General features: G+C 38.0%; 1 long non-coding RNA gene across 1 annotated transcript; it reads left to right on the top strand.

The window, feature by feature from the left end:
* The first annotated feature begins 482 nt into the window (after positions 1 to 482).
* LOC138886304 (uncharacterized) lies at positions 483 to 814 on the top strand. Its single transcript, XR_011404970.1, has 3 exons — positions 483 to 550; positions 635 to 661; positions 783 to 814. It is a non-coding gene; the product is annotated as an uncharacterized lncRNA (long non-coding RNA).
* Positions 815 to 14,460: the final 13,646 nt, after the last annotated feature.

The raw sequence follows: 14,460 nt of genomic DNA, 5'->3' as shown, positions 1-14,460 counted from the left end.
TAAAAGTTTAGACTTTCTTGACTCTCAATTCGCAAAGCGCCTAGAATCACAAAAGAAAACAGAGAATGCATCGGAGGTAGCCAAATACTTGAATGATGAGTTGGTTGAAAAGAGAAATGAATTTGATCTATTGGCTTGGTGGAAAGGAAACATAACTAAATTTCCTATTCTCTCAAAGTTGGCCAAGGATGTTCTAGCCATTCCAGTGTCTACTGTATCGAGTGAACAAGCTTTTAGTACTAGTGGTCGTGTAATTGATTCATTTAGGAGTTCTTTAACTCCTAAAACTGTAGAAGCTCTTATCTGTGCGCAAAACTGGTTGCGTTCTACTCCTATTGATTTACGTGAATCGCTGCTTAATATTGAAAGTCTTGAAGAGATTGAAGAAGGTAATAAGATTTTCTTTATTAATTTAATTATTTTCTTTATTAATGTGAAAGATGACAATATTCATTAAGTTAATTTTGTTTGCTTTACTCTTTGCAGATTGTTTGAATTCAGCACCAACCATTATTGCTAATTTTGATGACTAATTGTTCATGACTCACTTGTAAGAGAACCAAATTAATTAGTTTCATCACATGTTTTTTTTTTTAATAAAAAAATGACAATTTACTTTTCTCTTTCTTTACAGATAGAAGGTGAGTTGATGTTCCTGATGGTATCGTCGCTGTCTCACTGCCTTATTAGATCAATTATAAGTTTGGTTATTTTATGTCATTTACAAAGTTGACCGTTAACAATCAAATTCTTATCATTATATTATACGTGCTTGGTTGCAGGTGTCAATGACAGTATGTCAATGTAATAGTGCTATTTTGCTTTAAAATTTTAGCATGTCTTGGTTAAGCTGAAGCAGCTGTAACTGGAAAATGGTGGGTGTTGGCATCCATATATCCCTCCTTTCTGCAGTATTATCCAATTTGTGCATGAACTACATTTTAGCTTTCTAAACAAATATATCTGATAGCCTTTAGTTGTTTATTTGTCTCCGTCAGCTTAATGTCTTTTTGAATTGTCTGGAGTTTTTGCTACATTATCCTTCTATTCTCTGCGAAAAACTTGGAGAACCAGATACCTTCCGTTTTATTTTAGTTGATATTTTTTATTCTTGCCGAGGGTCTTTCGGAAACAACCTCTTTACTCTCCAGGGTAGGGGTAAGGTCTGCGTACACTCTACCCTCCCCAAACCCTATTTGTGAGAAATCACTGGGTTGTTGTTGTTATTTTATGAGTATGTACTTATTTAGAGTAATTTATACTCCCTCCGTTCCAATTTATGTGAACCTGTTTGACTGGGCACGGAGTTTAAGTAAAAAATGAAGACTTTTGGAATTTGTGGTCCTAAACAAGTCCAAACGGGGCCCAAAGTATTTGTGTGGTTATAAAAGCTTCTCATTAAGGGTTAAAGTTGTAACTTTAAGCTAAATTGTTACCAAATTTAGAAAGGGTTCATTCTTTTTGAAACGGACCAAAAAGGAAATAGGTTCACATAAACTGGAACAGAGGGAGTATTTTGTATGTGACTCTTATATGGCATTTTAAAAATATACCGAAAATTAACCGAACCGTATCGAAACCGAAGAGAAACCGAAATGATTGACACGGTTTTGAAAAGTTCAATTTTAGTTATAAACATAGAATAATCGAAAAATTGATATGGTATATAATTTATAAAATAACTGACCGAACCGAACCATTGACACCCCTACTCTCGTGTTTAGGGCTGAGTGGAATGGACCACCTGTAATATCCATTAAATATATTAGGGGACACTTTTTTTCTACTTAAACTTTTTAAGACGTTTCATTCCATATACTAATGAGATTTCCTGCTTGTTATAGTTTTGAATTTCAGATTCTTAACATTGGTTTAGCTCTAACACACAGGAATCTTGGAGCAATGGTAACGTTATTTCCATAAGACCTATAAATCGCGAATTCGAGCCGTGAAAACTGTTATTAATACTTGCATTAGGCCTAGGTTGCTTACATCACACCCATAGGTGGTGCATTCCTTCCTCGAACACTGTATAAATACAAAATACTTTGCGCACCGGGCTGTACCGGTTTAGCTTAAAGTCTTTTATAAAAGGATAGTTGAATGAAATTGAAACCCCTTGAAATAGGGACGACAGAAATGTAAATTGAGGTCTTCTCTCTTGCTTGTCTCTACTTTATATTTATGAACTCTTCTTACCCACTTGAGAATGCAAAATACGTAAACAAAATAATAAAGATAATACCAAAAAATTGCATTCCCCCCTGTCTTTTAAAGGAAACAAAATGAAAAATTAGGTCTTCATACTTTATTTTCCTTCATCTAGCCTTAATGTCCTGCGAAAAAAAGAAAACCTTCCAAATACAAAAGGTGAAACTCAAACATGGTAACGAGCTTATCAAAATATAAATAATTAATTTTTATCCAAGTAATAAAAATTGTCCTAAAGTTCAAATTTATTCGGAAGTTTCATACTTTCATTTGTGGAAAGTGACTTTTTAAAAAATACATGATCTAAAAGTTGCCAGTGATATAATCTGTACGCTTATTCCTCAACTGTAAATCAATAAAGCAGGCTTGCCACCACATTAAACTAAGCTTACCTAAAGATAATTTAATTTATTTCTTGAAACCTATTTGTGGAAAATGTCGATGACTCAATAATTCTACCAAATTAAAGGCGTTCCCAAAAGATATATATATATATATATATATATTGAATAATTTAATAAGTCGATCCATTTGATCGAAGAAATAACTTGATGAAGAGTGGGCAAAAGTCCCTTTGTGGAGTACATCGGATAAAGACAGGGAAGGGGTCCAATAAAAAAGTAGTAGCTACATCCTACACGAATGATTCTCAGCATAATTTAGGCCAACAATCATGAAAGTCTTTATCTTAATTATCCTACTAAAATGGAGGATTACCTGAATTTAGGGCCGAAGATCATCTTAAGATTAGATCAAATGTGTCCTTAACAAACTTATATAAGAAAATATCAGCACAATCAACATAAATTTGTACACATTAACTTTGATCATCACCTACCCGCTATCAGCTCGGGGGTTTAGTGCATTGGAATCGAAGCATGTTATGATTTTTTAGGGTCAGGAGGGCACAAAGGCGGAGTTTCTAAAATGATAGAAATGACACCACATAGCTCTACTCTAACAGCTTGTTTGGATGATTATTACGTATCGTTTTACAATGAATCATATCGTACTGTATTATATTATACGGTATTGTTTAATAAATACAATGTTTGGAAAGACTGTATCGTTTGCTATCGTTTCATAATATCATGCACCAGCAATATTAAGAATAAACTTGTAATATTATAAAGAAAAATTATGATACGACGCAAAATTATTATATAAAAAGATAGGGAAAAGGATAAAATAAGATTATTTATTAATTGTCACGACCCGGATTTCCCACCCTCGGGAGTCGTGATGGCGCCTACTCGTGAAAGTTAGGCAAGCCGCGTAATATAGAATCTCTAACTCTTTTATTTAGCTTTTTTAACAATTTAAACTAACATGTGACTAACAGTGAAATATTAACGATAAATAGATACAAGCGGAAACGTAATCTGGTAAATTAACCATAAACAGTACAACAATGCCAACATACGTCTCTACCCGGAATCCGGTGTCACAATATCACGGACTGTCTAGGAATACTACATATAATTGTCTGAAAAGAAGGTAAAATCAGTCTCGGAAGCAAATGGAAACATAATACACATAAGGATAGAAGAAAACGCCGAGCATGCGGACGCCTGCAGGACTACCTCGGGATCTTTAACTGGACTGAAGGCAACCACCCAATGCTACGGTCCAAAAGTTGCCGCTCCAGGATCTGCACGTAGTGCAGAGTGTAGTATCAGCACAACCAACCCCATGTGCTGGTAAGTGCCTGGCCTAACGCCGGCGAAGTAGTGACGAGGCTAGGACCAGACTACCAAATAAACCTGTGCAGTTATATAATATGCAGCGAAAAATAAAACAGGAATAAACACGTGAAGATAGGAGGGGGTACATGCTGTGGGGAAATATCAGTACCAACAACAAATTAGGAGGAAAGCATAAGAACAATTTAGAATTTACAGCAAAACAATAAGGACTCGTATCCAATCTATAAACACTTCGTATTATCAATTGTTGCGGCGCGCAATCCTATCCCAAAACATACTAACTCTGTTGCGGCGTGCAACCCGATCCATATCATTTATCACTGTTACAGCGTACAACCCGATCCAATTATATTATTGTTGCGGCGTGCAACCCGATCCAAATATAATATTGTTGCGGTGTGCAACCCGATCCAAATATAATATTGCTGCGGCGTGCAACCCAATCCAAATATAATATTGTTGCGGCTAGGGGTGTTCATGGTTCGGTTTGGATCGGTTTTTCCCTAAAAAGAAACCAAACCAAGTAAGTCGGTTTTTTAAATATTAGAACCATACCAAACCAATTAAGTCGGTTTTTTCTCGATTCGGTTTATGTTTGTTTTTTCGATTTCTTCGGTTATTTGTCGATTTTTTCTTAAATATAAGACATACACTACCAAACATACATTTCGGCGACCACATTTTCAACGTAACACTATCAAATCAATTGCCCTTTGAGAAATCTATTATTTACCAAGATATATTGATGATAATTGAATCAAATAGTGATGAATAATTTAAGGACTCAATTAAAAATATATTATTTTTAACATGAAATAGATTCTTACACTTAACAAAAGAAAACTACCCATTAAGCTAGAATGTAAAGGTAAAGAACTGTACTAAAAGTGCAAACGATTAATATTTAGTATAAATTTTTTAAAACTTTGTATAAAACTATACATATATATAGGTGTAATAATAAATTTAAAAATAGCTACTCCTATATTAGATTTGGTTCGGTTTTTTTTAATTAAAACCAAAACCAAACCAAATTTGATCGGTTTTTAAATTTCAAAACCAAAACCAAATCAAACCAAAAAGTATCGGTTTTTTTTTGGTCGGTTTGGTTTGGTTTTCGGTTTGGTTTGGGTTTTCGGATTTTTATGAACACCCCTAGTTGCGGCGTGCAACCCAATCCCATTATACATTTCAACAACAATCACAACAAGAGTCCTGGTAAGGGATCAATAAAGAAACAATACTATCCCGGCAAGAAAATCGACAGTATAAGTAAATACGTCCCGGCAAGGGAAAATCAGCTATAACCAAACTTGTTTCAACATCTAACTACCTCAACTAGCACCAATACTCAATCATAAGTAATTTCCACGAGGATAATCATAATCCTTGTTCGACATAGAGAATCAACAACTTAGGCATTCGTAGTATTTATTCAAAACACAACAATTTCCATTTAAGACTCACGGTCATGCTTGACACCAACGTATAGATACTCGTCACCATGTCTATACGTCGTACTCAACAAGTAACATGTAGAAAATAGGCTTCAACTCCTAATCCCTCAAGCTAAGGTTAGACCAAACACTTACCTCGATGCCACGAACACAATTCAAGCCTCTACTAACGCTTTACCACTTAATTCTATCACCAATTCGCTTGTAACTAGCCACAAGTTACTTAATTACATCAATAAATGCTAAATGAATCAATTCTAATGCATGAAAATGAGTTTTCTAAAGTTTTTCCCAAAAAGTCAAAAATCGCCCCTGGGCCCACATGGTCAAAACCCGAGGTTTGAACCAAAACCCGATTACCCATTCCCCTGCGAACCCAAATATATAATTTGTTTTGAAATCGGACCACAAATCGAGGTTCAAATCTCCAATTTTTGAAAAACCTAGGTTCTACCCAAAACACCCAATTTTCCCTATGAAAATCATAGATTTTGAGTTGAAATCATGTGAAAAGATGTTAATGATTGAAGAAAACGAATTAAAATTGACTTATAATCAATTTGGAGAAGAAGTTGCCTTTGAAAAATCGCCCAAGAGTATTTTGATTTTGAAAGAGTGCGAAAAATGAAAGATTTTCGGCTAAGTTATAAAATTGCAGGTTGGAGATGTTGCAATTGCGAACCCAAACTTTTGCTAAGTTCGCATTTGCGAAAATGGGCTCACATTTGCGAGCTGGGAAATGCGACCAACATGTCGCATTTGCGACTACTGGCCACAAGCTGGGGGATCACATTTGCGATTAAAACCCTCGCAATTGCGAGATAGGCTGGCCTGGGCTACTTTCGCAATTGCGACATAGCCCTCGCATTTGCGAGCCAGGCTTCGCATCAGCTGAAGCCTGCAAATCCTTAGGTCCAAAAATTTACCCCGTGGCCTATCCAAAACTCACCCCAGCCCTCGAGGATCCAAACCAAACATGCACACCAACCTAAAAACACCATACAGACTCGCTCGTGCATTCAAATCTCTAAAATAACATCAACAACTATGAATTAAACATCAAAATTATGAAATTTCTCAAGAACTTCAAATTTTCCATTTTTCTCAAATATGATCCGATTCACGTCGTTTCAAGTCCGTTTCTTACCAAATTACACAAACTTATCTTAAATCATATATAAGACCTGTACCGAGCGCCGGAACCAAAATACGGGCCCGATACCATTGAGTTTTAAACTCATTTCATTTCCAAAACTCAGAAATAATTTTCTTTAAAAATTCATTTCTCGAGCTTGGGACCTTGGAATTCGATTCCGGGCATACGCCAAGTCCCATATTTTCCTATGGACCCTCTGGGACTGTCAAATCACAGGTCCGGGTCCGTTTACCCAAATTGTTCACCGAAGTCAACTTAAATTCATTTTAAAGGCAAAATTTATCATTTTTAACATAATAGCTTTCCTGCTACGCGCCCGAACTGCGCACACAAATCGAGGTGATGCCGAAAGAGGTTTTTAAGGCCTCAGAACGTAAAATTTACTTTTAAAATAAGTGGATAACTGCTCCACATATGGGACTCGGAATCCCTGGTCGATGCCTCAGCGAGCTGACCTCTCCACTGAACACGAACAGAAGGAAAACTCTTCGATCTCAACTGACGAACCTGCCGGTCTAGCATAGCTACCAGCTCCTCCTCATAAGACAAGTCCTTGTCCAACTAGATAGTGTTGAAATCTAACACGTGGGATGGATCGCCGTGATATTTTCGAAGCATGGACACATGAAACACTGGATGCACGGCTGTTAAGCTCGGCGGCAACGCAAGTCTGTAAGCCACCTCTCCCACTCGATCAAGAATCTCAAACGGGCCAATGAACCTAGGGCTAAGCTTGCCCTTCTTCCCAAATCTCATCACGCCCTTCATAGGCGAGACTCGAAGCAATACCCGCTCACCGACTATGAATGCCAAATCACAAACCTTACGGTCGGCATAACTCTTTTGCCTGGACTGAGTGGTACAAAGCCTATCCTGAATAATCCCGACCTTGTCCAAGGTATCCTGAACCAGATCCGTACCCAACAACCGAGCCTCTTCGGGCTCAAACCATCCAACTGGAAACCGCCACCGCCTACCATACAAAGCCTTATACGGAGCCATCTGGATACTCGACTTGTAGCCGTTGTTGTAGGCAAACTCTGCTAAAGGGAAAAAATGATCCCACGAGCCTCCAATGTCAATGACACAAGCTCGGAGCATATCCTTCAAAATCTGAATGGTTCGCTCTGACTGCCCGTCCGTCTGAGGGTGAAACGTTGTGCTCAACTAAACCCGTGTGCCCAACTCTCACTGAACTGCTCTCCAGAAATGGGAGGTAAACTACGTACCTCGATCCGAAATGATAGACTCTGGCACACCATAAAGACGAACAATCTCCTGGATATGGATCTCAGCTAACCTCCTGGAAGAATAGGAGACTGCCACAGAAATGAAATATGCTGACTTGGTCAGCCTATCAACAATAACTCACACTGCGTCGAACTTCCTCTGAGTCCGTAGGAGCCCAACAACGAAGTTCATAGTGATACGCTTACACTTTCACTCAGGAATCTCAATCTTCTGGAACAAACCACCTGGTCTCTAATGCTCGTACTTAACCTGCTGACAGTTCAAACACCGAGCCACATATGCAACGATGTCCTTATTCATTCTTCTCCACCAATAATGCTGCAGCAAATCCTGATACATCTTCGCGGTGCCTAGATGAATAGAGTACCAGGAGCTTTGGGCCTCCTCTAAAATCAACTCTCGAAGCCCGTCCATATTAGGAACACAAACTCGACCCTGCAATTTCAAAACTCCATCGTCTCCTAAGGTAACCTGCTTGGCACCTCCGTGCTGCATCGTGTCTCTAAGGACCCAAAAATGGGGATCATCATACTGCCGATCACGGATACACTCCAATAAAGAGGAACGAGCGACCGTGCAAGCTAACACACGACCGGGCTCAGAAACATTCAACCTCACGAACTGATTGCCCAAAGCTTGAACATCCAAAGCAAGTGGTCTCTCACCGACCGGAATATAAGCAAGACTGGCCATACTGGCTGACTTCCTACTCAAAGCATCAGCCACCACATTGGCCTTTCCCGATGATATAAGATGGTGATATCATAGTCGTTTAACAGCTCCAACCACCTTATCTACCTCAAATTCAACTCCTTCTACTTGAACAAGTACTGCAGACTCTTGTGATCCGTGAACACCTCGCATGCCACGCCATACAGATAATGCCTCCAAATCTTCAATGCGTGAACAATGGATGCTAACTCCAAATCATGAACCGGATAGTTCTTCTCATGATCTTCAACTACCGTGAAGCATAGGCAATGATCTTGCCAACTTGCATCAACACCGCACCAAGTCCAGTACGAGATGCATCACAAAAAACTATATACGGCCTTGAACCTGTGGGCAAAACCAACACTGGTGTCGTAGTCAAAGCTGTCTTGAGCTTCTGAAAGCTCACCTCACACTCGTCTGACCACCTGAACTGGGCACCCTTCTGGGTCAACCTGGTCATCGGGGTTGCAATGGATGAAAACCCCTCCACAAACCAGCGATAATAGCCTGCCAATCCCAAGAAACTCCGGATCTATGTAGTTGATGCTGGTCTAGGCCAGTTCTCAACTGCCTCAATCTTCTTCAGATCAACATAAATACCCTCTGCTGATACAACATGACCTAGGAATGCAACTGAACTCAACCAGAACTCACACTTCGAAAATTTAGCATACAACTGACTATCCCTCAAAGTTTGAAGAACCACTCTAAGATGCTGGTCGTGCTCTTCTCGACTGCGGGAATAGATCAAAATATCATCAATGAAGACTATACGAATGAATCCAAGTAAGGCCTGAACACTCGGTTCATCAAATCCATAAAAGCTGCTGGGCATTCTCAACCCGAATGACATCACCAAGAACTCATAATGCCCATACTGAGTGCGGAAAACTGTCTTAGGGACATAGTATCACGACCTAAACCGATGGGCCCCGACGGACACCCAATACCTTACTCAACCGATTACCAACATAACGTATCTTTCTTATTACATCATCATATACACATGACATACGGGCCTAATAGGCCAACATGATTCTTTATAAACTCAAAACATAGGCCGACAAGGCAGTACAATCTTTTATGTACATGACATATGTCTACAAGCCTCTAAGAATACATAAATGTCATAAAGGTCGGGACAGAGTCCCGCCATACCAAACAATACACATCTAAATCATACTAACCAAACGAGCAACTTCGAAACAAATGGAGCGCACAAACATCTTCCGTTGCACTGATAGCCTACTTGGAGGGCTCTCGACATGTCTATCGGGACCTGCGGGCATGAAACACAACGTTCCCAAGCAAAAGGGATGTCAGTACGAATAATGTACCGAGTATGTAAGACACATAAATAAATATATAAGAGACATGGAAGACATATAGAGCACATGACTCAACCTGTAATTCTGAATAATTTTGTAAATCATAAATTACTTTTAGCGTCATGCATATGCGTATGAATGTCATGTCGTGCATAGGTACATGTTTCATAACATCATCAGCCTCTAAGGGCATCCCATCATATCATATCGGCCACGATGGGCAAAATCATCATCGTATACCAGCTGATCAGGTGGTGGTACGTATATAACGCCATAACCTTTCCCATATTCCATATACATACATATATACGCGTATATAATGCCGTTTGAATCATATTTCAGCCACTGTGGGCAACATCATCATCATATACCAGCTAATCAGGTGGTGATGCGTATATAACGCCGTAACCTTTTCCCATATCCCATATACATATATTTACATATATACGCGTATATAACGCCATCTAGTCATGAGTCAATGCACATGTATAAATGAGTGAAATGCATGAAAAATACATAATAATCTCGATATTCCTTCCGGATAAACTTTTTCAACTACGTATTATTCTGAGACCCATGAACAGAAGATAATAATAATTCTCATGGGGAATCAAGAATATAGACACCCCTACTATTTTAATGAATAGAGTAATTTATTTAAAACTGTGTATTTTCTCATTTCTTCAGTATAATTTGGACCATGCCAAAAGAAAGAATGGAGGGACTTAACATACCTGGAGTAGGGAAAACTCCGTATAATATTTCGTTGGGATCTCTCACGTTACTGCTCCTTACCCCAAAAATGAATTAGGACAACAATGATCATGATTCTGTATATCTTTGTTGCATCCATAAGGGTGATTAACTTTTGATTATCGGCCCTAATGCTTTTGACGTGTTCTAATTTGGCATTTGATGATGTGGCCATCTCTTCATGTTCTTAATTGATGCTAGAAAGATTGGCAGGTGTGGTATCTAGTATTTTTTTTGAGTTTGCTTCTCTTTTGTATTAAATGATTGTATAATTCCAACTTAAAATGATTTTACTCTATTAATAGGATTCATGGGAACCAGGTTGTTGAGATGCCATTTATTGGAACACGATATATGTATCGTCGTGAAGGAATGTGCCGTCGGCTTCTCATTATAGATAGCCACCTAGGATAGTTAATTGCTTAGTCACTACATGTGGTAAGCTAGTGTTGCCACATATTTTTGGAGTATAATTAATTAAATTTTATCCACTTATTAGTTAATCGGGTAATGTTCTGTTACCCGGTAATTAATCAATTGCCCGCATAATTTAAAAATTGCCATAAATTACTTAAAATTCTACTTATTTTCAAAATACTTTATATATTATACTACCGTAGTCATGTGGTACTTTGCATGGTACTAGTTTATAATTATCGAGTATTTTAGCTTGAGCCGTATTTTATCCCAAAATACCAAATTTTAACGAAATTCATTTTCTTCGACTTGCTTCCCCTCTCACCTTCACGAATTTATTCATCACTTACAATCCTTATAATATCCAAATAATATTTTCTTTGGACTGATGTCAATTACCTTACGACAAATTCAACGTAAAATACTGCAGGGTGCAACATTGTCGTAACTTATTACTGCAAAGCGTAACATCACCGTAATGTAATACTGCCGGATACAACACTTTCATAACTTAATACCGCATGACATAATTTCAATCGTAATATATTACTACAAAGCATAACATCGACGTAATACTGCGGGGCGTAACATTATCCCCCCCTTTGGAACATTTGTCCTCGAATGTTGACTGATGCACTTATCATTTTTATAACTTATATCTTCCGAATACTTTAGAACTTCCCTTGGAATCTAGGTGACTGTTCTGTGCATAAGTCCAAAGTCCAGGGCATTCCTACCTTAGGCCTCCTTCTCATACCACAACATAGTCAGAATCTTTCCAATCTCGTAACTGTTGCTACCTTTCATCATGCAACCTGTACAATTTTGACCTTGTGTGTGTCCAAGCTTTAGGCTTCATATGTAGAGCTTGATAAGATGTCCCTTTGGGCATCTATGAGTATACTGAAGTTTTTCGCTCGGTACTTTGTTGAATTCACGAATATTGCTATATTTTATCGCATAGGTCCGTTTAGCCATCTGTATGAATTTACTGCCATAACACTTACTTTAATTTGTCATTGCTGAGGTCTGCTACCAAATCCCAACTTACTCTCGTTGCTTATTCCATTTGTATAAATTTAAGTCCTTTAATGCTTCCCCATTACTGCTCATCTTTAGAATGACGGCCTAATCTCATCTCATACTTTGTGACTTTTGTCCATCTATTGTTGATTCACATCAATATTGATCTACAATATACAACTGATAACTTGAAACTTCTTACGTAATACTTTTCCCCTAGGGCTTACGTTGCCTCAAGGAATATTCGAAGTGATTCCCATAATCGTATTTCATAGTGTCTCAATGTGATTCACCTTATGAGAGTATCCTAATTTCGTGCCGCCAGCGAAATGTTTTCTCCTTCTCTTTATTTTTCTTTTTCAAATCATTATTCAAACGAAGGCCCAAACATCATTCTTTATCTGACACAATTATATCCTCATTTTATTACCAAGTCAACATTTCATTCCTTCTAAATGCTATTAATCTTAGACTCCTTTGAGTTCATTAAGGCTATAGTGAGCTTTGTATAACATAGAGAATCCATTAGCTCCCTTATTTTCATGGGCCTAATCTTGAGGACTAATCCATTCTCATCACCTTCTCACTTACCTTTTCTCGTTCTTACATCCTGTCATAAAACTTTGTCGCTTTACTATACTTTAGCTTGCGACCTATACATATCTATTTATACTACTCGTAATCTTCCTTCAACTTGCTTGAATTTCCTTGTGTTATTTTAGAACATCAGGCGAGACATCACATCTTATCTAACTCTTCTTTATTTTCTTAACTAGATATGTTAGTATTTAGAAACCATAGGTTGGAAGATATGTCGCCGATGATGCCGCTATCACTCCTGGTTATTGGATCCCCGTGCTTATAGCCTTCTATCTGAAGTATGGATTATTCATGATCTTCTACCTTTGAGTATCTCGTACGTTGTTCACCTTTACCTTACATACCTTAAAATTTCACATCGTATCTCCTATATTTTTCCTGACCTCACTTCCACCTAGGTGTAATTCACGTCCATAACTTAAAGTTCTATTATAATACTCGCACCTCTGCCACATACACAATCCGATGAGAGCTTCGTACTGACTTCTTATAAGGCTGGTACTTCTTCTTAGCTGGCTTTCTTGTAGAGCCATTATAGATTATGGTTTTTATGTTATTTCTCTTGAACTTCTGATATTAGGAGTGATTCTTGCATGTTCTCAAGCACAACTTCTATAATTTTTCTAGGTCCAATAATCACACTCTTTATTTACTTGGGTGATGTAATTCTTTAGCTTTCTCTTCCTCCCGATCAACCTTTATGTAGGCTTAAGCTATATTCCGATCTGTGGCTCATGGTATCAGTTATTACCTTAGCCTTTCATGGGCAATATGGAATATCCATGATACAATCTTCTAACAATTCAATCCTTTGTCTATGCCTTGGGCTCAATTCTTTCTTTTTTTAAACTTATACCAGAGTCTTCTATGGTTATATGATTGTCAACAAGTATAATGCTCCAAAATCTTAAGTGTATCCATAACGTACTAACTCTGGATCATTGATCGAATGATTCCTTTCGTTCCATCTCAGCTTTCTTTAAACGTATGCAATTACTTTTCTTAGTCTTTCTGCCCCTTGTTGCATGCATACTTAACTCATCCTAGTTCCCACATATGCCAGAATTTTTGTGCAACTCATATAGTCTCAAATATTACCTTAGATCTTTCTTCTCGTTCATTAGACACGGTAGGTGCCACTTTCTTTTGGAGGGCATACAATTTTTGTTGTGAGACTGCTTTTACATGACCCTTTCTTCATTAGGTTACTGTGCTTAGGTTGAAACCTTCTTCCTCATTTCCTAAGCTAGTCCTTCACTGTAGTGCTTAGGAAGGATCCTCTGACTCTTGTAAAGATGTGAGCTTATTATATCGTATACTTGATGGACCTTCTACTGTCCTTCCTTGCCTATACTTATCTGTAGTTACTTATCTCCACTCCCTTGTGCTTGTGGGGTTGCTTCTAGACTAATATTTTGACCGTCTTCCTAGTGGCACTCTCTTTTATTTTCGTAACACTCATACAATACCTTTTTAACTTCTCCAACTCCTATATGAATATATCTCAAGTGTTTCGATGTCATAACTACGGGGTTAAATTCTCCATGTTGGGGTTTACTACATTTATCTTGCATGATCTGCTGATTTGTCAGTAACTTCTTTTCTAGTCGCGACTAGGCTTTTCCTGAATCAACTACTAACTACTCGCTGGCCCATTCTCATGTCAATATTCCGTGAAATCTTTCTTAGGTTATTTCCGTTAACTTAACTTATGTCTCGCACTGACTCCTTTTCTATCAATAACATCTCAGGCAAGGACCCTTACTTCCTCTCATTGACGTCGTGTTTGCATAATGTTCTGGAATTGTAGCATATATGTAGGAGCTGAAAAAGTGTAATCTCAT

This window comes from Nicotiana sylvestris, chromosome 2, assembly GCF_000393655.2.
Source record: "Nicotiana sylvestris chromosome 2, ASM39365v2, whole genome shotgun sequence".
NCBI lineage: Eukaryota > Viridiplantae > Streptophyta > Magnoliopsida > Solanales > Solanaceae > Nicotiana > Nicotiana sylvestris.
Note: the sequence above shows the minus strand (reverse complement) of the source record. Positions and strands in the feature narration are given on the sequence as shown.